The sequence below is a fragment of the Babylonia areolata genome, chromosome 32, assembly GCF_041734735.1.
Source record: "Babylonia areolata isolate BAREFJ2019XMU chromosome 32, ASM4173473v1, whole genome shotgun sequence".
Taxonomy (NCBI): domain Eukaryota; kingdom Metazoa; phylum Mollusca; class Gastropoda; order Neogastropoda; family Buccinidae; genus Babylonia; species Babylonia areolata.
The window spans coordinates 1,283,041-1,283,506 of NC_134907.1; positions in this window are offsets into that span (position 1 = coordinate 1,283,041).

Genomic DNA, 466 nt, shown 5'->3' on the forward strand with positions numbered 1-466 from the left:
TAGGCGTTATATAAGTGTCCGTGTGTTTGTAAAGCGCTCAGAGATTGGTCTCCGACTAAGGATAGGCGTTATATAAGTGTCCGTGTGTTTGTAAAGCGCTTTGAGATTGGTCTCCGACTAAGGATAGGCGTTATATAAGTGTCTGTGTGTTTGTAAAGCGTTCAGAGCTTGGTCTCCGACTAAGGATAGGCGTTATATAAGTGTCCATGTGTTTGTAAAGCGTTCAGAGCTTGGTCTCCAACCGAGGATAGGCGTTATATAAGTGTCCATGTGTTTGTAAAGCGTTCAGAGCTTGGTCTCCGACTAAGGATAGGCGTTATATAAGTGTCCATGTGTTTGTAAAGCGTTCAGAGCTTGGTCTCCAACCGAGGATAGGCGTTATATAAGTGTCCGTGTGTTTGTAAAGCGCTTTGAGATTGGTCTCCGACTAAGGATAGGCGTTATATAAGTGTCCATGTGTTTGTAA